General features: G+C 40.5%; 1 protein-coding gene across 3 annotated transcripts in view; it reads left to right on the forward strand.

Moving 5' to 3' along the window:
- The window catches only part of LOC147579782 (uncharacterized), a 366,915-nt gene that overhangs the window by 139,098 nt on the left and 203,128 nt on the right, over positions 1-24,689 (forward strand). The gene's annotated exons all lie outside the window — the stretch shown is intronic.

The following is a 24,689-nucleotide window of genomic DNA, read 5'->3' on the forward strand; positions in this document are numbered from 1 at the left end:
GATCATACAATATATGCCTTTCTGTATCTGGCATATTTCACTTAGCATGATGTCTTCCAGATCCATCCATGTGTTGCAAATGGTAGGATTTCCTTCTTCTGTAAGGCTGAATACTATTCCATTGTATGAATATACCACATTAAAAAAATCCATTTGTTAATAGATGTTCGTGTGTTTACATATCTTGGCTGATGTAAAAAATGCTATGGCAAACGAGGGAGTTAAAGTATCTCTTTGAGACTTTGCTTTAATTCCTTTTTTTTTTAAGTTAAAAAAATTTTTTTAATGTTTATTTATTTTTGAGAGAGAGAGAGACAGAACACAAGAAGGGGAAGGGCAAAGAGAGAGGGAGACACAGAATCCGAAGCAGGCTTCTGGCTCTGAGCAGTCAGCCCAGATCCTGACCTGGGGCTCGAACTCATGAACCGTGAGACCATGACCTGATCCAAAGTCAGACACTTAACCAACTGAGCCACACAGACTCCCCTAAGGTTTTGTTTGTTTGTTTGTTTTAATGTTTATTTATTTTTGAGAGAGAGAGAGAGTGAGCAGGGGAGGGGCAGGGGGAAGGAGACAGAGGATCTGAAGTGGGCTGTGTGTTGACAGCCCAGTCCTGATGTGGGGCTTGAACTCATGAACCATGAGACCATTGACCTGAGCCGAAGTCAGACACTTAACCAACTGAGCCATGCAGCACCCCTAAGTTTTTTTTTAATGTTCATCTATTTTTGAGAGACAGAGAGAGAGAGAGAAAATGAATGAGTGGAGGAGGGGCAGAGAGGGGAGACAGAGGATCTGAAGTGGGCTCTGTGCTGACAGCAGAGACCCTGACATGGGACTTGAAGTCACGAACCATGAGATCGTGACCTGGGCCAAAGTTGGACGCTTAACTGACTGAGCCGCCCAAGTGCCCCTAATTCCTTTCAATAAATACCGAGAGTGGGATTGTTGAATCATACACTAGTTCTATTTTTAATTTTTTGAGGACTCTCAATACTGTTTTCAATTTATATTCCCACCAGCAGTATACCAGGGTTCCCTATTCTCCACATTCTTGCCAATACTTGTTATCTTTAAAAAAATAGCCATTTTAACAGGTGTGAGGTGGTATCTCATTGTGGTTTTGAGTTGCATTTCCCCAATGATTCACCAGATTGAGCACTGTCCTAGACGGTGAATATTTAAAAGATTTGAGTCTATAGTCTATATCTTAGAGAAATGGGGAATATGCTCAGAAGGAAAATGTCACTATAGACATATTATGAGATAATAATTTATGAGTTTCATTGTGAATGAAGCTATGGGCTGACATGATTGAGATTAAGCTTTGTCAGGGGCAGGATGTAAGTTAGTTGGGCTCTGGAGAGCATAGAAGTCTTACTTAGATGGATAGGTTGGAAGATGGGTAAGAAAGCACATTCCTTATGGAAAGCCTAGAATCACATGGGCTTAGTTAAAGAAATAATTTGACTGAGTTGTTGGTTCTTTGGGAAGAATGCTGGGCAAGAGGATTGAAAATGTATTGGGATCCTTGAGTAGTAAGATGAGAATTGAATTTCATTCTGTAATTCAGCAATCATAAAACCTTTTCTTTAGGGGCACTTGGGTGGTTCAGTTGAGCATCAGACTTTGGCTCAGGTCATGATCTCATGGTTCGTGAGTTCAAGACCTGCACTGGGCTCACCCTGTCAGAGCCCAGCCTGTTTGGGATGCTCTGTCCCCCTCTCTCTCTGCCCCTCCTCCATTCGTGCTCTCTCTCTCTCTCTCAAAATAAAATAAATGTTAAAAAAAGGAAAAAGAAAACTTTCTTTAAAATATAGTTAATATTTTAGGGTTTGAAGACCATGCAATTTCTGTTCAAACACTCAATTCTGTTCTGTAGAGCAAAAGCAGCCATAGACAATAGGCAAATGAATAGGTGAAGCTATGTTCCAATAAAACTCTGCTGAAGCCTGCTCTAGTTGATGGTGATAAATTCAAAGCTTTTAAGCAATAAATTCACAAATAGCTGCTTGGGGAAACATGATGTGGTAGTGTTGTGTTAGAGATGATAAAGTGAGAGCTAAGTGACATAAAGAAAATCAAAGAAGATTTTTCCATTGAGGAAGTTCAGAATGCTGTAGAAGAAAATATGGGTGGCAAGAGAGGCACAGGTTCTGTAAAGGAAAAGACAAATGAAAAACTGCTATGAAGTATATATTGATAATGTGAATTATCAAACAAATGTGAAGGGTGGGGGAGTCCATAATGTCTTCAAGAAGGGAAGTCTAAGTGAGGGAAAATGGTGGAAAGAACCTTCTAAGAGGTGGTTGTAAATGAACACCACCAGGCTGTGAAAAAGGGAAGTACCACTTCTGTAATCAAAACCAAATGGCTAAGTCTTAGATCCTAGACCAGGTGACGAAACTAAATCTGGATGTGACCAAATTAAACTGGGACCATCTACGAAGCTGATTGGCCCAGATCAATGGACACTATGTGGCCTTTGGCAAAAGAAAATATCACCATTTTAACAGAAGAACATCCAGAATTGGACCCTAGATATTTCCATAAAATAAGTTCAGTATACTACCAAGATTTACCAAACACATAAGGAAAAAAGCCACCATTGATAATGGTCAACAGATTTTTGTTTTGTTTTGTTTTCTCAAAAAGGCATGTTTCAGCTTCCAAAGTCTTTGGATGTATGACATAACCGGTGCATGAGATACGTAAAAACATAATATTTTAAAATTTAAATAAGTAAATTTGAATTTAATACATTTTAAGAAATAAATAAGTGACAAAAATCTATTAAAAATTACCAAGGAAGTTTGCACAACAATTAGAATTTTAGACATCAAAAATAATAGTTGTTGAAGTGTAAAACTCAGTGAATGAATGAAGCAGTTTAGATATATATTAGGAGAGCATTAGTCAGAGAAATTATCCAGAATCCGACACAGAAAGATTAGGGAATAAGAAAAAAATAAGAAAAAAGGCTAAGAGTCATGAAGGATGTTTTAAGAATGTTACAGTATTTCAAATCAGATTTCTAGAATGCAAAAATTGGGAATATGGATGAGGTGATAATTGAAGAGCTAATGGTTCTGAAGCATAACATTAACCATACAGAATAAACAGAAATAAATTCATGCTTATACAATGTAGTGAAATTTCAGAAGACTCAAAATAGACACTATCATGAAAAAAGAATGTTACAGAAAGTTCCATTGATAATAGACTCTTCAACAGCAACAATGAAAACTGTAAGAATGTGAATGTTTCACATTTCTAAGAAAAAATAGCTGTTGACCATGAATTGTGGACCCAGAAAATCTGTCAAGAACAAGGGCACAATACAGAAAAATTTCAGTATAAGAGAATAAACCTGAGAGGTTTATTTGCCAGACCTTCATTAAAGAAACTTTAAAGGATTTACAATAAGTAGGCTCTGGAATGGAATCGGTTTGGATTTGAATGACAGGTTGACTCCTCACTGGTTCCATGACTTTTGTGTCACTTTCTCTGAGCCTTGTTATTTATTTTGAAAATGAATATAGTTGACTTCATATCAAGTTATTAGCATGGTTCCTAGTATAGAGCAGGAGTCAATGTGTTTGGTGGACAGTGAGAGATAGAGCCATAGAGACATGGAAGGGAGATAACTTATGTATAGCCCCACAATTCTGTCCTTTTGTTGTGCGGTGAGTGACTTCCCCTCAGATCAAGTAGACCTGTGATTCCCTGAATTGCATTGAGTCCAATATCCTTTTGTTGTCACGTTGTATTGATAGGGCTCTTTGGGTTTTAGGCTCATGGGCTCTTGTAGAAGATGGAGATATCAAAGAGCTGTATGCCTGTAGATCAGTGTGTAAGTTATTGAAGCGCTTGCTCATGGTCATAGAGATTGAGCATAGAATCAATGTTATCTACCCTCCCCCCCAAAAAAACTGTATGATATAAGCAAGAAACAAATAAAAACCAAATTAGAAATTAGCTTGTCATTCAAAGTCCTCTTTAATTTGATGTTACTGTACCTGTTTGGCTCTCCTACCCTCTAGTCTTATGTGTGAATTATCTCCTCCTCCTTTTTGGCTCAACTGAACTCATTCAGAGCACAGGCATCTCCCGGATCTTTCCTTATTGAAAATCTCCATTTAATTTTCTGCAAGATGATACCCATCTTTCCATTTGGGGGCTCAAAACTCACTTTTCTTACAAGACTCTCCCCAACACTCCTCTTCATCATTAATCAGCTCTTCTCTGGAGACAAGTCTTTCCTTTATCACACAGTTTGCATGCCCTCAATTAGTTCACAGATGGTGTATCATCTCTCAAACAAGGCAGAGTCTACAGACAAGGTCCATAATTCATTCTTTCCCCACCCTGGGTAACCATGGTAGGCATATCCTAAGAGCTCGGTCAATGAAGGACTGTGTGCATAAAAGTCTCAGTTTAAGATGATTTCTTCAGGATGAAAGGTGTTTACACCCAAAGGGTTATTCATTTGAGGCTGGTGAAACACGCCATTTGTTACCAGCCTATAAGTCGTCTTACTGAGTCTCATTAGTCTATCCATGTGTCACCACACTTTAAAGGTTGTTGGGTTTAAAAATCATTAAACTTTTTAGTGAGAGAATAACCTATCCCCAACCTTTTTAATAACCATTTCTTTCACTTCATGGGTAAGTAATTGCACGACATATTTCAGGGGAAGGAAAAAGAAGTGTGTACTAACACAGACCCCAGTAATTACCACAGACTTTTCATTATTTTTATTGATAGCCTATCCCTCACCCTTAGAGATAATCTCGCCAAGTAGATAGCTATTTAAGGCTATTGAAAAATAGCCAATCTTTGAAAAATGAAATATATGCAATCCCTGGTTTCCTAATTTAAGAGACATGGTAAGACGCTGATTAGAATATACGTAACAGTGGACAGTTATGTGAGGGTGGGAACTTTGAAGCTTGTTTGTAAACCCAATCTAAGTACGGATTTATGTGGGATTTTCTCCCTTCTTCCCCCTGTACAGTTTTTTCCCCACTAGCCAGGCATGTGAGAGATAGATCTCTTCATTCAGAGAGACCAGGACAGATCCTATGTAAGACTCATCTCTTGGTGAACCAAAATCCCAGAATTTTAACACATGGCTAATTATTAAACATGTGGTCTATGTCAAATGCCAATTTAAAACACTTGCTGAGGAATTGAATGACTTCACATTTACCCCAAACAATCTTCCAGGTCTCTTATTAGATAGCTGGAGGCCGGTTCAAAAGATTTCAGTCTGACCCTTTACTCTATTTTACTGTAACTGAATCATTTAATCAGATTTTATAAAACTCTAGGCTGTAGAGCAGTGAAATGTTAAGCACATCTTGTTCATTAGAAACAAATGAAAAACTCATCAGCCTTGAAACTCAGCCGTTTATATTAAATATCTATATAAAACGCTACCAGAGACATTGGGTCTGGGCTAGTCTAATCTGTGATATAGCCTATTTAAGAGAGTTTTAAAATATATAGTCTATTTCATACTACTAACATTGCCATGGCACAAACTGATAAAAAACCAATGAAAAGATACTCAGAAAGCATATTTTACTTTATCAGCTATTTAAATGTCCCATTTTATTTTTTAATTTGGGATTTTGTTGGTGCCATTCTGTAAAGAAACTCAAATGTGGATCAGAATAAAGAGTACTTCACAACCCTGCGTTTGATCAGTAAAAACTGAAATATTTGAGATTTAGCACACAATACCAGATACTTATACTGCAAATCACCTGCCACGTGATGCATTACCGATAATTAGGTTCCAATTAGAAAACTCAAAACATACAAAGAAAAAAAACTAGACTTTGAGAAATGAAGGCAGAGAAATAAACCTATAAGTAGGACATGTTTCTTTTTTACCTCACTCTGGACCTCAGTCTCTGTGAGGAAGGAAGCACTGTCCCCAGTACCTAAAATATGGAGAAGCTCAGAGTAGTTGCTCACTAAAACACTTATGGGTGACTGCTGGAGTTAGTAGTTACACTATTAGTTACTTTGAGAATTTCAAAGTATTTTCCAGTTGGAATAAACTCTGAGGCAAACAAAAATTTTCTTACAAAAACATTCTGACCAGAGATCAGTAATCAGCAAGGTCAAATAATCATTGCCTGGTAGGGCTCATGGTTTGTAAGAGTCATATGGCTATTCCTATGTATACCCCCCAACCCCATCCACAGCACAGCTCTGTGTGCTTTGGGGGAATGATACTCCAAGTTTCCAGATGAGGGACCTAATGGATATCCACTTGGTTATTTATGTATCCATCCATTGAGTCAATCACATAAGCATCTGCTACAGAATGGCCTCAGTTCTTGCCCTTATGACACATCACTGTTGAGGGCAACTGCATCCATAGAATTCTTTACAGGGCTGGGCACCCAGGTTGTTTGGAGGAGGAAGGGGCTAATTTACTAGGAATAAGGAGGGGGGAATGCATAGAAGTTTAATAGAGGAGGTCACGCTTGAGTGGGGTCTGGAGGATTCGACAGGCTGATGAGCAGTATAAAGGGTTTTCATCAGATCAAGAGAAGACCTTGCTTTGAAACACAGAGATGGGAAACATGTCGGCACTCTCAGCCCAAAGAGTATAAGTAGGTTGATGTTAACAAGGGAGGAGTGTGTGTATACATGTGTGTGTGCGTACTCGTGTGTGTGCACATGTGTGGGGGTTTGAGTTGTCCAGTTAGCATTTGGAAAGTGGATTTTCAGTCCTTTCTTTTTCTTGGACTATTTTTGACTCCCTAACACCTTTCAAAGTGATACGAATACCTTGAATCTCTACCCTGCCCCCTAGTGTCTTCCTTCATATTTTCAGATGATTTGTGATGAAGTAATTTTAAGGAAAAACATGTATTTCAGCTCAGTATGCTCGTATTGCCTACATGGTCCGTTTTTTCAAAACCTTTGCTCTCTGCAGAATAGTTAAATTATAAATTATTATACATTAGAATTTAAATTGTTAAACGATACAACTTGAAAACATTTTAACATGTAATGAATAAAATACGCAGTTTATGTTAGCGGTCATTTTGTTTGTAGACAAATAATTTGTCAGCGAGTTGTTTTAATGAATTGCTATATGCTTTTATAAATGTTTGTTTATTTTGAGAGAGAGGAGCTAGTGAGCGCAAGCGGGGGAAGGGCAGAGCGAGGAGAGAGGGAAGCCCAAGCTGGGATTCTCACTGTCAGCATAGTGCCCAATGCGGAGCTCAGTCTTAGGAACCGTGAGATCAGGACCTGAGCCAAAATCAAAAGCAGACGTTTAACTGACTGAGCCACCCAGGCACCCTGTCAATGAATCAATTTTGATATGACATGCATTTTGTTTTGTGTTGGGAACAGATGTATGTTGAAATGTTAGAGCTATATGTTCCAGCATCAAAAAGACCTAAATTTCTTAGGGTGCCTGGGGGGCTCAGTCGGTTAAGTGTCTGACTTCAGCTCAGGTCGTGATCTAGTGGTTCATGAGTTTGAGCCCTGCATCAGACTGTGTGCTGACAGCTCAGAGCCTGGAGCCTGCTTTAGATTCTGTGTCTCCCTCTCTCTGTCCCTTCCCTGCTCACACTCTGTCTCTCAAAAATAAACATTAAAAAAATTTACAGAAAAGACCTAAATTTCTTTGACCAACTGATGTTGATGTTTAAAATTATTGAATTTAACGCTAAGAAACTCAAGTACAGTGTAGATAACTTTCATGTCTTTTTTTTCTATTTTTTTAATGTTTTCTATTTTTGAGGGAGAGAGAGAGAGAGAGAGAGAGAGAGAGAGAGCAGGGGAGGGACAGAGACAGAGGGAGACACAGAATCTGAAGCAAGCTCCAGGCTCTGAGCTGTCAGCACAGAGCCCAATGCAGGGCTCGAACTCGCAAACCGTGATATCGTGACCTAAACCAAAGTCAGACACTCAACCGACTGAGCCCCTCAGGCACCCCTCATGTCTTATTTCTAAATAAAAATATAAGAGTGGCTGTTTGCAAGCATTCTTCCCCAATTAACACATTCTGAGGATAGTCTTTACTTCTAATAAATGAAGAGTCAAATAGGATTTAAAAATTGTTACATGCACTTTAATTATCATTGTGTTTTATGGCATGAGAGGCCTGCCTTTCAGGTGCCATAAAAACATTTCATTTCATACTGCTGTCTCTATCTTTGCTGATTTTAATCTTTAGAAAAGTTTTATGTTCCTCTTAAATTTGCATTTGTTCTTTTTCTTTTAACTAAACGAGAGTACATTAAGGTGTGTGGTACAAAAATGAAAATCTATCGCCAACCATAAAGACCTCTCTCACCCACAGAGCTCAGGAAAATATTTGGTGAAGGAAGGAAGGAAGCAAAATATAAAATGGTAACAATGAAATGTTGTTTCAAAAAAGTTCTGCCAAAATAAAATGAGTAATGTAACCAGCACCAGGTCTCTTATTAGGTAGATTCTCAGCAAATGCTTGCCTCTGTTAAGTGTTGAATTGTGTCTCCCTTTGAAGTCCTAACCCTAATACTTTGTAGTATAACTTTCCTTGGAGACAAAGTCTTTACAGAGTTAGTCAAGTTACAGTGAGGTCATTAGGGTAGGCTCCAATCCTCATGACTGATGTCGATCTCAAAAGGGAAATTTGGAGACTGATGTAAACACAGTGAGAACACTATGTGAACATGAAGACCAACATCAGTATGGTGCTTCTACATGCCAAGGAATGCAAAAGATTGCCAGCCAACCACAAAGAGCTAATGGAGAGGTAGGGAGCAGCTAGATTCTTCCTTACAGTCTTGGATAGAATTAACCCTTCAGGTGCCAATATCGGACGTCTAGCCTCCAGAACTGTGAGACGGTAAGTTTTTGTTGTGGAAGCCACTCACTTTGTGGTACTTTGTTTCAGCAGCCCTAGAAAACTCTACTAGTTTTCTAGGGCTTATCTATTAAGGCTTAAGATAAGCCTTAAGCTAGGGCTTATCCATTCCAGCATAAGTTTTTAGCTGTTTTTCTGACAGACAGAAAGGAGAGCAAAAAGTGGGGCCCAGAAACTTCATGAGATCTAGAAATAATTACAGCGTGTCAGGATAATTTTAGAAGCACGTCATGATGTTTGAATCATGAAAAGAATCCATTTGGATTATATTTATATAGAGTTTATGTTGTGTGTGGCTGTAGTTTGCAACGATGTTTCATTCTTTCAAGATGCCTCAATAGAAATTTAATTTGCTCAGTATCAAATTTGATTTGGTCATTGAATTTTTGAACCACAAAAACCTTTTATGTAATCTAAAGGTTTTTATTTTTTTTTATCACAGAAGTGCAATTTCAAGACGAGTCAAATGCCTTGATTCTAAGAAAGCGTTATGCCAGCTGTCTCCGTGGTGTAGACAAGGGAGCTAAGGTGGCTATTTTACATTGTATAATATAAAGCTTGCCTCGGTGTTTGCTCCTGAAAAGAACCTCTCAAGTCCCAGGGAGCTCTGTGGGGTTTTGTAACTGGAAATTTCTGAAATCCTCGCCAAGCGTCTTAGAATGCCAACCTCACCTCATTCTTTCCTATCCCGTGCTCTTTGTGGAGGATGCCAGGCAATTTGGGCATCTGAGAAGGGGGACAGCAGGCATACAGTGCTCATTGTGAGCTTGGGAGGTCCTCAGCATCCTCTTCTGGGATGTTCAACCCTTCTGGACACACGCTTGTGCTTTCTACATACACCTTTCTCATTGCCCACGCTACCCTGTGTCACATTTATAATGATCTGTCCATACGTCTATCACCACGCCCCCTCTGAGTTCTTTGGCGGCAATGCCTGCATCTTGTACTTTCTTATATCTGTAGCAGCTTACACAACACTTGGCCCCAGGAAGACACAGGCCTCCCCTTAGCACTGGTGCAGGTCGCCACCCTGCTGCTTAGCATTGCTGAGTGACTCTGAGAGCCAGGAGAGAACACCAGTCCCCGTGTTGTCCCACCGAGGGTCAAGGGAACAGGAGTATTTCCACCCCAACTCTGATCAGCCATTAACTGATAGCTGGGAATCAATTCCCCATACTTTTGTCTTGTGTATACAGGCAGAGCTAGCAGCCAGAGAGCTTTTGGGCAAATCCAGTCGGGTGCTGGAGCGAGTGGAAGTTGGGCAGCGTGCACTATAGTGACAAGGGTGAGTGAGGCCCTGCCTTACCTGCTAAACCCACTCTACCTCCAGCTGGCCAACTCCCAGCACACCCCAGGTTTAGTGCCTTGATAGGTGTTCATCCCTGGGCCCATCTGAAGTCCTGCTTCCTCTATGACCTCTTCCCTGAAGCCTTGACTGGATCCACTTGGGCCCAGGTGCTTTCTGTGTCCTGACGGCCATGGCAATAACATCCATAGTGGGCAGGTGTGTTCCTTAAGTTACACGCAGTGGATACGGGGACGCATTTGATCACTTACATGTTGCGATGCTGTGCTGAGGCTGTGCTACACGCTGGGGAGGACAGCTGGTTCCTGGCCCCTCAGAATTTCCTGTCTAAGAAGGAAGACAGATAACTTCACATTTAATCACAGAAACAACAACAAGAACGATTATAAGTAAGTGGTGAGCCATCTGTGAAGGCGAATGAAGGGTGTGAGGCAAGAATATAATCAGGACAAGAAGACTAGCTACAGGAGGAAGAGTTGGTGGAGAGGCTCAGAGGCTCTGAGGGAGTGGGTGTGGTCAGGATTTTCCAGGCAGTATCACATCATTCACAGAAACCAAAAGGTGGGAAAGAGCTTGGTGCACTCGCGGAACAAAGAATCTTTCCTGCTTATTTAATGCATTCACATTGCAGGAAAAAGGATCAAGTACAGAAGAGTGTAAAGAAGAAAATGTGTATCCCACCAGGGGATGAGTTGTCCATTAACTTGTCTCCTTCCCCATTCTCACAACGCACACACACACACACACACACACACACACACACACACAGCGGTGTTATGATAAATGCCCAGATGTTCCCTTTGGAGGTACCCAGAATTAAGATGTAGAACTGGATGCTGCACCAGGTGGATAAAAGCACCATTTTCCCATTAAGAGAAGTTCATTCTCCTACTTTTCCAAGATCTCTTCCAAGGCCTCCTTGAATTTGTTTTCTCAAGTCAGGCCATACAGCTTTATGGATGCAGCCTTGACTTAATCCAGTTTACTGATGCTTTTTAAAAAAGAATAGTGTGGGGAGTGACATCACCAAGATGGCCACATAGGTTGTTCCTGACATCGCTCCTTCTCACCAGAGAAGCAACTAACAACTTTTCAAAAACAGGACATTGCAAGGAAATCAGGCAGAACTAATTTTCTCCAGAGCAACATGGGGGGTGAGGCTGAAGCACCCTGCACCAGAGACCAAGACGACTGCATTGGAGGAACAAGAGAAGTGGCTACGTGTTGATCACATGGTCCCTCCAGCAGGCCAGTGATGCACCACGTGAGGAGGTCTTCTCTGAGCTTATGGTTTCTCCAGTGGGAAAAGTAAACACAGGGGGGATGGCCAGACCCCACCCCCAGAATTGTGGGTGGCTTTGTGAGAGACCCTACTCTGACCTCACAACACAAGAGATTGCAGGGCCATCTGCGAGGCTCAGCCGCTGGGAATCTGACTGTGACAGGGAAAGGGGGGAAGGGCTTGCAACAATTAGCACACAGGTCATGGAAAACTTAGTTGATACCTGCAGTGGCCAAGTTGACTTCCAACCAGCAGTTTTGCTCATCTGTAGAACCAAGTTAGGAGTGTACTCTGACGTGGGAACTTAGTGGGATGCAGATCTGGTCTGCATCCTCAAAGGAGGACTTAAAGATAAGACCTGACACCATGAAACTCCCAGAAGAAAACACAGGAATTGAGTTGCTTGACATGGATCTTGGTAATGACTTTTGGACAGCATACCTATTGCACGAGTAACAAAATAAAAAAATAAATAAACAAGTGGGACTACAGCATATTAAAAAGCTTCCGTACAGCAAAAGAAACCATCAAAAACGTGAAAAGACAATCTAAAAAAAATGGGAAAACCTTTCGCAAACCATACATCTGATACAGGGTTAATATCAAAATTATGTAAAGAACTCATGAAACTCAGAAGCAAAAAACAAAAATGAAAAGAACAACAAAAAAATTAAAAATAGGCAAAGGGCCCGATAGTCATTTCCCCAAGGAAGATATGCAAAGGCTGACAGGTCCATGAAAAGATGCTCAACATCACTAGCCATCGGGGAAATGCAAAATAAAACCATAATGAGATATCACCTCACACCTGTCAGAATGGCTGTCATCAAAAAGGCAAGAGATAACAAGTGTTGGTGAAGATGCGGAGAAAGGAAACCCTTGTCACATGTGGTGGAATTGTACATTGGTGCAGCCATTATGAAAAACAGTATGGAGGATCCTCAAAAAATTAGAACTACCATATGACAGGAATTTCACTTCTGTGAATATGTCCAAAGAAAATGAGGTCATTCATCATACCCATTCCATAGCCTTTTACTGAGCATCTATGAGGTACTTTATTAGACACCGAAAATACAAAACAAAAAGAGAGTAAAAAACCAACACAAATCAAAGCAACACCAAGAGCTAACATTTCTCCATCAAGCTCTTACTAAATTCCAGAAGAGCATTTAAGCGCTTTACTTAATTTATTCTCATAACTCTATGGGCAGGTGCTATTTCTGCATCATGGTGCAAGTGAGGAAACTGAGGCTCAGAAAGGTTAAGAAACTCGTCCACCATCATGGAGCCAGTGGTTCCAGAGTGGAAATGAGAACCACTTCATCTGGCTCTGGTCACTCCCTCTCCTCAAGGTCCAGATCTCAAGAACTTGGGTTTTCTTGAGGACGGTAACAAATAAGAAAAGTTCAATGAAATAGATAATATTTACTGAGTGGTTTCTACTGCCAGTACCAGTCTGAATATTCTACATGTATGGTTTTATTCAGTTCTTACAATCGCCCTCTGGAGAGTCCTCTCATCACCTTAAATTATAAATAGGGAAAGTGCGGTTCCAAGCAGTTATGGAACTTATTTGCATTCACATTGCTGGTGAAGGGCAGAGCCGATATTCAGAGACAGGCAGTCTGGTCCCGTGGCCTGTACTTGTAACCTTTTCTCTCTGTCCCATTCTGATGTAGGGTAAAGTTGAACTTGAAGCGCTGTGAGCAGAAAGAAAATGTGTCAAAAATCTACAGGAAGGAAGATTTAGAGAAGAATCCTGCTAGGGTAAGGTTGAGCTGAAGGAATTCTGAAGGTTGTGTAGCACTGGGCCAGGTGAAGATGTGGGAGAAGGGGGTGCCATCATGGGAGCAGACTAGGGGGGGATGCACAGGGAGAGGGGGGTGGGTTGTTGGGTAAAACTGTGGGTGCTTCTGTTTTGCTCTAATCCAAGGCAGGATGGGGGAGCCAAACAAATGAGGTGATGAGGTAGGCTGGGCCAGGGTAAAGGGTAGGGTTACCCTTTACCAGGGTAAAGGTCCTGGTAAGCCACATGAAGGAGTCTGGCTCTTGTCCAAGTAATGGGGAGCCATGGAAGGGGCTTTAGCAGAGCAGGAACAGTGACAGATCCATGTTTGAGAAAGATCATTCTAGCGTGTGGGCAAGACTGCAGGCTGGCAGACTCACGGAGCAAGCCGTTGGCACTATTCTCGCAATGAGAAGCAGAAACTTGCACACTAGGTTGGGAGCAAGAAGGATAAAGAGAAGGGGTTCAAGTAATGCTACGAGGTAAATCAAAAGGAAATGTGATTGGATGCACTGGGACATAAGGAGAAGAGTGAAGGATGACCCCAGGTTTCTGACTTGAGCCGAGTGGGTAGAGGGTGGGCCATTTACTGAGGCAGGAGACTAGGGCAGGTTTAAGGCTTGATGAGGTCTGATTCCATTTCAGACTGTGGAGTTGGAGGAGGTTGTGGGAGAACCTGACGGGCATCCAAGAGACGATCTAAAATATGAGTCTAGAACTCAGGAGAGAGGAGATCCAAACTGGCATAAGAACTGGGGGAGAGTGAGCTTATTTATAGATGTTTTTTCAAGTTTTGGAGCAGCTGAAAGTGTCATTTCTAGGGTTATGGGACCTCGTTAGAACCGGTGAGCTCGTATCCAAATCTCAGAAATAACCTCATCAAATATTATGGCTCACTTTCCTTAGAAAAATTCAATAATATTCTACATCCGTCTAGCCCTTTGCAGTTTTTCCAGGGTTTTCATATACATGATCTCCTTAGAAATAGAGTGTCTGGTTGGCAACACAAATGATGGGGGCCCTTCCTCTTTAGAAATACAAATGGTGTTTCAAAGGTCTGTGTGACTTCCAAATTCCTAGTTAGCCAGGAGCAGGACTGAGATGCTGTGTTGCCTAGATTTTAATGTGCATTGAAATCACATGGGGATCTTGCAGATTGTGATTTGGGGTTGGGGACGGCGGTGGCAGTGGAGGGATTCTCTGGTTATAACATACCACCAGGTGATGTCACTGCTGCTGCTCTGGGATGTACTCTTAGTATCAAGAGAGTAGAGAACAGATTTTCTCTCTCTTTGTTCATCATTCTATTCATTAACCCATATTAAGTCTAGAACTAAAACTAAGTGGGCAGGATCAGGTGAGACATTAACTGCTAGGACTACAAGTGATAGAACTTTTCTGATCTTAGAGGTAGAACTTTGAGATCTTGCAGATGGGAAAGCCATGGCTTTTTGCAGAAAGGGAGCTGATACCCTCAAAGAAAGTGCCATCAGGGGTTAGAACCTGCTGGTTTCCTGGCTCAGAATCCAGTGCCTCCCACACCGCCCCGCCCCTGCCACTTTGTCCCCTTTGCATATTTGGAAGCATGTGGAATTCAACAGGATCCAACAGACCTGGGTGTTTAAATGCCCAGGTCATGAGGGTTTCTTAATCCTGAAGTACGTCTGGCCAAATGTAATCTGGGAACGATTGTCCCGGGGATTGAGGCACAGGAAAGTTTGCATCAGGAATAATCAATAAACAAACTCGAATAGGAAAGGACCAAGAGGAGAGCCCTTGCCTTTGGTGTTAAAAACAGATCGTAGGTCAGGTTGCAGTTCTTGGTTCTGGAAGGAGGAGGGAGATTGTTGCTGAATCCTGCTGAGTTATCCTTTATCCCGCAGCCCCTGAGTTATGGAATTTGACTTTTGAAACCTGGGTACTCCAGCCAGGATGCGCCTTTTGTCTCTAGCTACGGTATCATTTCTCATGCAATGATCTTGACTTTTATATTTCATTCCAGTTTTCTGTAATTTAAATTTTGCTGAAAACAGACACATTGCTGCGAGTATGATTGAAGGTAGATGAGCATTAATGGTGTCAGTTCACAGATGTTCTTACGTTAAATAATTACTGCTCACTCCCCTGGATCTCTGTTCAAAATGCCTACACTATTCAATTAGAAGCACAAAGCACTTTCCTTCATCATTGACATCAGGATCAGGTTCAGGCTGAGGAACCTACATGTGGTATGAGACACCGGAATAAGGCGAGGGATCCGTAGACTAAACAGAGCCAGTTTACGTTTGGGAGACGTGTGGGAGCTCTGTTTTTACAGATTTATTCCATTTTCTTAAAAGCATCTAAATTAATGCTACATTAATTACTGATGGGGATGCACCCTGCAGCATATGTTGCTATTAATTGTATCCATTATCACAAAATAAACATCTCTTTATAAAAACAAATGATGCTTCATTTTAATATGTGGCTCCAAACACCGTCCTCCACAGCTGTTGCTACTTCTGTTTTGGTGCTTTTCCTACAAAGGGCCACCTGTTACAATAGATGTTTTGTTTGCTTTTTTTTTTTTTTAATTTTTTTTTTTTTTGTTTTTTTTCAACGTTTATTTATTTTTGGGACAGAGAGAGACAGAGCATGAACGGGCGAGGGGCAGAGAGAGAGGGAGACACAGAATCGGAAACAGGCTCCAGGCTCCGAGCCATCAGCCCAGAGCCCGACGCGGGGCTCGAACTCACGGACCGCGAGATCGTGACCTGGCTGAAGTCGGACGCTTAACCGACTGCGCCACCCAGGTGCCCCTGTTTTTTTGTTTGCTTTTATTGGGAGAAACAGGACCCTTAGAAAACAAAGCCCCGCCTCCTTAAAGCATAAGAATCTTAAAACATGAAGCCCCAGAAATTTGCATTTTTTCCTATCAGAAGTTCTCAATATGAGGCGGGGGGCTGCACCTTCACTCTTTAACCCTGGCCCCTCAATTCTAGATTTGTTGGATATTCAGACCTTGAAGGATTTCATCTTGGTGTAAACGTCTTCACGTTGTAGATGGAGGAATAGACAGGTTGGTGTTGACTCAAGGCAAAGTCAGCGTCCCCTCACCTGACCATGTGATGGGTGCTTTTTATTCTCTGGCATTTGGCTTTTGAGTGCGTTAGCTTGTGGGCTACATTGACTAGCTGTGTGACCTCAGGAAAATTACTTGATCACTCGGACCCTCAGTTCCCTTCACTCCATAAAGGAATGAATAGCTACTTTACTAGGGTTGTTGTGGAGATTCAGATGACTTAATACAGGTATATCGCTTGGAATAGAACCTGGGATTTGGCAAGTCCTCAAAAAGTGGAGACTATTCCAATAGTAAGTGATGTTATCATTACTATTAGCGCAAGCAGTGAATATTCCATAGTCCGTTCTTAAAGCATTTGATATGCCCAATTACTCATCACCACTAGCAAGGGACCTCCTTCAGACACCCTGGAGTGCTGCCTTTATGCACAGTCCTTGATATTTGGTGTTCATGAATAAAGAAATATAATTATAAATTAAACTGAAATTGAATTATAAAGGGAGACCCAATATAGAAGCGATTAAATCCTAAGACTGAAATTGCCAGAAATTATTGGGAAGGCTTTCTTATCACTGACCACTATTCTGCGACTTTAAATAAAGAGAGAAAAATTACCCTGGCAGTTTTAGATTGATCGCAAATGATCATGGACTTCATTCCAGATCTTTTTTAACCACAATGACATTCATTCATTCATTCATTCATTCACTTTTGAATTTCTATGTGTGAGGGAGCATTCTGTACCGAGGCATAGAAAGTAGCAGCTGTACCACAAATGTTAAACGGTTTACGTTTTTCATGAACTGTATGTAGACGGGGTGATGGTTCTTTGCCTTGGAAAACTGAGAGTTGCCTGAAGGTCAAAGTTATAGTGCTTGATAGAAACTGAGTATCCAGGTACCCATGAGCTGCAGAGCAAAAGACCGAACATCCTGCGTGAAGCTTGTTTCAAAGAGGTCGTCTGGAGGGATGCTGCTTCTGCAGGCCTCTATAGTCCCAGCAGAGAAGGGCCATGCCACTGAATCACTGTTGCACTTCTGTCTCCAGCACCATGCCACCCGCGTTCAGATCTGTCGTTCTCCTAGCTCACGATTCCTGTGGATTCGTAGTTTCAGCAAGATGTTTATAGCCATCTATGAAAATAAAATGCTCGGGAAGTGCTGACGATGACATATCCAGCCTCCTGGAAGTGTACAATGTATTCTGCATATTTAAAGTTCAGAGAGTTGTTTAATAAGTGCATCATTTAAATTTCTTTAAATTATTTATCAGTTTTGATATGGAGTCCTGCTTTGGTGAAACACCTCTGAATGCCTCCCCGGGGTACTAGTGGTCTTCACTGAGCCAGCTCAAAGCTTAAGTATTGTCATCTTCCCTTAAACTCATCATAAAAATGGGAGAGTGACCCCTTCCCCTTCACATCTCTGCGATCTGTCCATGGCCTCCTTCCTGCCCACTTCTTTCAACATTCTTGATTGGTAACAACCCAGATTTTCATCTCACTCTGCCACTTAAAAGCTATGTGACTTTGGGCAAGTTTTTTACCCTTTTGGGCTTGTTTCCTCATCTGCAGAATGAAGATAAAAAATATTCATCTTCTAGATAGTTTGAGTCTTAGAATCCAGGTAAGATAAAGAACATGAAAACATTTTCATCATGAGGCATGATGCCAATATCTGAGTACTATTAGGTATACTTTATCTTAAACCTTAGCTTGTTTATATATGTATTTAAAGTTTGCTTGTTTATTTTGAGAGAGAGAGAGAGAGAGAAAACACACACATGGGGCAAGGGCAGAGAGAGAGAGAGGGCGAGGGAATCTCTTAGTGCAGAGCCTGCCTTCGGGCTCGATCTCACAAACCACAAAATCATGACCTGAGCTGAAATCCAGAGTTGGATGCTCAACCAAATGAGCCACCCAGGTGCCCCAAACCTTCATCTGTTTCTACTCTTGGCCTGTACGGCCTCATGAGCCTAACAATTGAAAACATTTACTTCTGTGTGTGAAAGAGTGCCTCTTTTCAATGTCTTACAATTCGCCTTCTTGAACTCCAGGCAGTATCTCTGAGATTATTTAGCTGGCCGCTATGATTTCAGCCTGTAGGAGGGCACCCTGGGTTATGTCTCAGACCTTCTTCTTGTCCACCACAGGGAGACAACGCTGACATTCCTTTGTTTCATCTCCTTTTGTCTCAGCCTCCATTCTCCCCTGGGATGTAGGGGCTTGATGGGTTTGCTAGGTTTCCTGGCCACACATTAGTTAAAAACTTCTCCTCCAAGAATTATATTTAATCACAGATTTGGATAAAAACATCTCCTCCTCGCGTATTCTCACAAGGAAACAAGAAATTGACACACGCATAAAAAAAGAAAGGCTTAAGCCTAGCAAATAATGCCTAAAAGCAGAAGTAAAAAAACAGCGATGTGAATTGTGATGTTAGGCATATTTTATTATGCAAATAACTCTCTGGAAGTGTCCTAAGTGGTTACTATGTCAAGCACTGGGCTAAAGGCTAGAGATCCAGAAATGGATTTGAAATAGACTCTTTCTCTTAGGGGATCATTCCTTAAAGCAGCTTAGAAGATTGTGGGAGGAGACTGACCAGATAAAAGAGATTAAAAAAAAACCCACACCCCCAAACCCCTGTTATAGGTACTAAGACATTTTTTGGATCTTTCTATTTGTACGAATTCTCTCTATTTTATTAGGTGACAGTCTGTCTTCTTGAATCCTGTCCCTTAGGCATGCTTACGTTCAAGCAATCTTAAAATTATTGGCACAGGCATCCATAGAGATAGATGAGGGAGCTGGGGGTAGGAGGGAAGCTGTTAACCGCTCAGGGAGCTGAAGGAAACACTCTGTTCCCAAATGAGGATTGTTCTAGTTGACATCGATGGTTCCTGATCTCCAGGCGTTCACAGATAATCAATGTTTCCAAAATTCTCTTCTTTAAATGTTTATTTACTTATTTTGAGAAAGAGAGAGAGACAGAGAGAGAACAGGGGAGGGGCAGAGAGGGAGAGAATCCCAAGCAGGCTCTGAGCTGTCAGTGCAGAGTCCCATGCATGTTGCTCAGACTCACAAACTGTGAGATCATAGCCTGAGCCAAGATCACGAGTTGGACGTTCAACAGGCTGGGCCACCTAGACCCCACAAAAGACCCAAAATTCACATGCAAACAATGCAAATGCCCATGATTTTGGTCATAAACGCCATGCCTAATGAGTTCAATGATTTTGGTATAGAAAATCTTCAGAAAGATTTTCTCTGTGTGGGACACTTTAATCAACAAACAAACAAGAGTTGTAGGTGGTTAACAAGTCAGAAGCTACTGTTTCAAGAATGCAAATAATGCGAAAATTTCATGGATGATACTAGAAATGGAATAAATACTAGAAAACTTCCTGAATCCTTTCTTTTTTTTCTTCAAAAATATTTTTTTTGATGTTTATTTACTCTTGGAGAGAGAGAGAGAGAGAGAGAGAGAGAGAGAACGTGAGTGCGGGGAGGGGCAGAGAGAGAGGGAGACACAGAATCCAAAGCAGGCTCCAGGCTCTGAGCTGTCAGCCCAGAGCCCAACGCAGGGCTCGAACTCACTGTCTGTGAGATCATGACCTGAGTGAAGTTGGTTGCCCAACCTACTGAGCCATCCATGTGCCCCCTGAATCATTTCTAAAGAGCTTAGAATTTAATTCTGTCCTACAGTTTTCTCTTCATTGGAAAATAAGCTTAAATTTTTAGAGGAATGTCAAAGAGCCAGTGACCATCTTTATCATCGTGATCTTGATGGGCTGGACTTGCCTTTCTCTCTAGCCTCACCCACCCTCATAATACTCCAGATGTTCCCCAAACTCTCCAGCTATCTAGTGCTTCTGTGCTTTCTGCCTACAATGCCCCCAAACTCTTACCAGAACTGTTCCTAGAATTCCAGGTCTGCAAAGATTTTTCTTTTCTTTTCTTTTCTCTTCTTTTCTTTTCTTTTCTTTTCTTTTCTTTTCTTTTCTTTTCTTTTCTTTTCTTTTCTTTTCTCTTTTCTCTTTTCCTTTCCTTTCTTCCTCTCCCCTTCCCTCCCCTCCCCTCCCCTCCTCTCCTCTCTTCTCTTCTCTCTTCTCCTTTCTTTTCTTTTCTTTTCTTTCCTAATATAATTTATTGTCAAGTCAGCTAACATACAGTGAATACAGTGTGCTCTTGACTTTGGGGTAGATTCCCGTGATTCATCGCTTACGTACAACACCCAGTACTCATCCCAACAAGTGCCCTCCTCAATGCCCATCACCCATTTTCCCTTCTCCCCCTCCCCCTCCATCACCCACAGTTTGTTCTCTATATTTAAGAGTCTCTTATGGTTTGCTGCCCTTTCTGCTCCTTCTCAGGCAAATCTGTGTCCTGATGCTCTGCTAATGAGGCTGTTTTCCATAATAGATGGTGAATTCCTCAGAGTGGGATCTCCAGCCCCTAGATCAAGGCCTTACCAAGAGTAGACACCCCAAAGTGTTTATCAAATTGAATCAAAATGAATCCTCTGGTGCCTTTGGGGAGATCTTGAAATTGAAGCAAGAGGAACAAACATTGATTTTGTCCTAAGGTTAGTCAGTGTTCAGTATCTGTTATTTCAATTATATGAAGAGAATGTCAAAACAAAGAATAATCCCACCACGGTGACTAAATGGTAGGGGAATAATATTGTACTTGCAGGATTTGAAGCTTAAGAGCAAAGTGGGCTGTGTACCAATGGGGAAATGAATACCAAGCACTTTGCTTCTTTGCCTCTTGAGGCAGTGGTGAAAGACCCGTCAGTAAGGCATTTCAAATGACAGAAGGAGTTGAGCACTTCTCAAAATATAATGAATATTCAGATAACCTAGGAATCTCGTCCATATTACAGTTTGCATTTCTAACAAGCTCCCTGGCAAAGTGTGTACTGCTGGATTGAGGACCTCTCTGACAGTGACAAGAATTGGGTGTGTGTAAAATGATTGACTCAGCTCTCAATCAGACCTATAGAAATGTTAATCCCAACTAGCCAATTCTATATGCAATTCTATATGCAACAAGCACATAAATGCCAACTTGGCCTTTTTGTCTGCCTACCTTGTGATGATTCAGATATTACCATTACATTTTTTGCCTCTCTGTAAGTCTGATCTTGGACATGATTAAATATAAACTGGTTGCTAGGAGAAACAGTCAATGAGACTTCACGGTGGGAGTAGAAATCTCAGCTGTTAGGTAGTCAAGGGAGAAGAATAGAAAAGTAGATTATTAGCTAGCTTTATTCATATTCATCATATAACTTTTAAGAATAACAGGATATCAATTAAGGGCTGGATATCATCTTCCTCCACATTAAATGTGTTAATTGACACTGCATTGCTTAATCAATCTTGCCATACACTAATTAATAGCTGCAGATTTTTTTTTCTCTTTTGAGGATGAAAGAACAATTGCTTATCAACTGACAGCAGTCAATGTACACTAAAATTTCCTCCTCTGGGTGGGAAACTTCTGTTTCTTGTCCTACGTTGTGGAACCAGGGAGCTGTAAAAGATGAAATACCACAAAATGTCATCTGTTCAGTTACTAGGTCCAGAATAAAAGTGGTGAATAGAAAGTGGATCTGGCTACGCAGAAAATAACAACATTTATAATGATATAGTGATGCCAAGCATTGGTACTGTGTAATGCACTATTGTGTAATAGTGTAATACCAAAGCATTATTTAAAAGGCAAAACATTTTAAAAATAAAGTGGGTTAAGTCTAACAGAAGGTTATAGATTTAACTGGGATCTTAACTCCAGAGGTAGCTCCTGAATATCCACTTATAGAGGTGGGATTAGGAGCAGAAATCTGGTTAGAAGTTCGAGATACTTGGCTTCGAACCCCATTAACATGGCAAGGATATATATTTTTGAATAAAAGTCTTTTGGGGAAGGCAAAGGAGGAGTCACTGATGAAGTTCACGGGAAAGCCAAAACCCCTTGCTCCCATCCCAATCCCCAAAGCCACCCCTTGGTATCGCCAGTATTATGAAATATACACACAGATGTCCCAATATATAAAAAACATGTGGTATGGCCTACCAAGCACTACTTAAATTATAGGCTTTTTTTCCCCCGATTATAATTGAAAGAAAAGAAGTCATAAATGAAAGTGAATGCAGTCTGAATCTGTGTTGAACCCATTTTTAAAGAGTTGCAAGTGAAGCTTTAAATCCATAAGAATGTAATTATGCTTCCATTGCTTAATGTATGGACTGAAATTCTGACTTAATTATTCTGCAACTAAATTTATATGTCATTTATGTAGTAAATCTTGGCAATTGCTCTCACAACTATCATTGGAAATGTAATTAACTTGGGTTAGATAAGTTTTTACAGTGAGAACTAAAAGCAGTGTAATACCAAGGCATTATTTAAAAGGCAAAGGCTAAATACATCTTCTCTCTAAACTTTCTTATTTGTTTGCAATTCCTTTCCCAGAGGGCTAAATGCTGACTTTGTTTTCTTTTTCCCCCGCTCCCCCCTTCACATTTTAGTCTGCTAATTGAAAGTGGTTTTTTTTTTATTTTTAAGGAAAAGAGTTTTATTCTTTGTATTACAACTTTTACTAAGAATGCAATTTATTTTTGAAAAATGCTTCTCTGTATGTGATAAAGCTGTTTGATTATATTCTCAAAGCTCAACTTCCTTTGTTTTACCGTAGTTTAGTATAGAATTGATTTTTATTGTTATTTGCAACTGAGATTTCCCTAGAAAGAACGTTTTACATCTAGAAACTGTATTTTTATGACTTGCTAAGAATTGACTTACTACTGTATTGTCCTGTATTACTTTTATTATGAAAACTGTAAATGATAGTTAAAAAAAAAGAGAGAGAGAGAGAGCTAAAAGGAAAAGGAAGATTCATGGGCACTGTGCTTACTATTTTAAATTGACTGATAGATAATAATTGTCTTCCCACAGTTTTGGGGGTTAGATGAATCATGATATCACATCAAGATTGTATAATGTAATGTTTTGTCATTGTAAGTTAATGTTCCTATTTTTTGATGAGTTGGTGAGTGATATTTCTCCCTTTATCTATGAGAAATGTAGATGACTATTTTTTTGAAGTTTGGGTTTATCTCCATTTTCGTTCCATCCACTTTCAGAGACTTATGGTTATAGTAACATAGATTTCTTACATTTGTTTCACATTTAGTTATTTATTTGTTGTGTCAGGCTTTCTGCTAAATGTTTTCACATAAATATACATGAAAATAAATAAAAGAGAAATAATATATATAAAAATAAATTCCAAGTAGATTATAGATGAAACTATGAAATGTGAAACAAGAGAGCTTCTAAAAAATAACATAGGCAAATATATTCATGACCTTGGAGTACATAAATATTTGATAGAATTTATAAAGGGTTTCAACGAGAAAATGCAAACCAAAAAATAGCCCACAAAAAGGAATATCCAAATGGCCAATCAACATGTAAAAATGTTCTTGGGGCACCTGGGTGGCTCAGACCGTTAAGCATCTGACTTCAGCTCAGGTCATGATCTCGCAGTTTGTGAGACTGAACCTCACATTGGGCTCTGTGCTGACAATGTGGAGCATGCTTGGGTTTCTCTCTCTCTCTCTCTCTCTCTCTCTCTCTCTCTCTCTTTCTCTCTGCCCCTTTCCAATTTGTGCTTGCTCTCTCTCTCTCTCTCTCTCTCTCTCTCAAAATAAATAAACTTTAGGGGCACCTGGGTGTCTCAGTTGGTTAAGCATCTGCCTTTGGCTCAGGTCATGATCTCATGGTTCGTGAGTTTGAGACCCGCGTTGGGCTCTGTGCTGACAGCTCAGAGCCTGGAGCCGGCTTTGGATTCTATTTCTCTATCACTCTCTGCCCCTGCCCCCTTGTGCTCTGTCTGTCTGTCTGTCTGCCTGTCTCTCTCTCTCTCTCTCTCTCTCTCAAAAATAAATAAACGTTAAAAAAATAAAATAATTAATTAATTAATTAAACTTAAAAAATGTTCTTAACAACAATTATAATAAAGGAAATAAAAATCAAAACCATAATTAAACATCTCTACACACCAAATGAAATACCTAAATTGCAAAATCTGACAATGCCAAGTGTCAACAAATACATAAAGCATATGAAATTTTCATACACGGTTGTGTGTATCAAATGTCACTATCACTTTGGACAACTTTTTAGTAGTATATACTGACGCTAATCATATATGCACCCTATGATCCAGAAAAATTTCACATATAAGAAGATGCCCACAGAAGTGCATATGTATGTTCACAAATATTAGATCAAGATTGCTCGTAATAACACTCTTTGCAATAGCTAAAAACTGAAAACGACTCAAA

The sequence above is a fragment of the Puma concolor genome, chromosome B3 (genome assembly GCF_028749965.1).
Source record: "Puma concolor isolate L17-30 chromosome B3, mPumCon1.1.hap2, whole genome shotgun sequence".
NCBI lineage: Eukaryota > Metazoa > Chordata > Mammalia > Carnivora > Felidae > Puma > Puma concolor.